The following is a 527-nucleotide window of genomic DNA, read 5'->3' on the forward strand; positions in this document are numbered from 1 at the left end:
TAATGCATTACTTTTAAAAGTAACTTTCCCCAACACTGATCACTGAGCTCCTTAAAGCTGAAGGCTGGCGTTTTTTTTGTTTTTTTTTATGTTATACGAATTAGTTCTACCCCAAATAAATATGCTGAGGGGACTATAAGAAAGTCATTCATATGTTAATGCCCCTGAAAAAAAAATGCTCTGTGGTGCTATCAAAACAATGCTCTGAATGTTGTCTCACCTTTGTCACAATCAATGAGTAATTTTGGGGCAGAACTATGTTCTTCTGGCCAATGGAAAACGGGAGGAGCGTTTGGAAAAACTTGTCTTTGACTTAGTATTTTCAGAGTATGAACTTTCAACTTAATTCAACTTTTCAAATCTGACGGATGCTGCTCCTGCACCAAAAAAAAAAAAAAGGTACAAAAGCTGTCACTGGGGCGGTACATTTTCAAAAGGTACACTTTTGTACCTATTAGGTCTGTGCACTTAAATTAACTTTGGATTTCTATGACTATATTTTGTGTACTAAAATCAAATTCACTGAA

Source organism: Sinocyclocheilus grahami, unplaced genomic scaffold, assembly GCF_001515645.1.
Source record: "Sinocyclocheilus grahami isolate Dianchi unplaced genomic scaffold, SAMN03320097.WGS_v1.1 scaffold1043.1, whole genome shotgun sequence".
Lineage (NCBI taxonomy): Eukaryota > Metazoa > Chordata > Actinopteri > Cypriniformes > Cyprinidae > Sinocyclocheilus > Sinocyclocheilus grahami.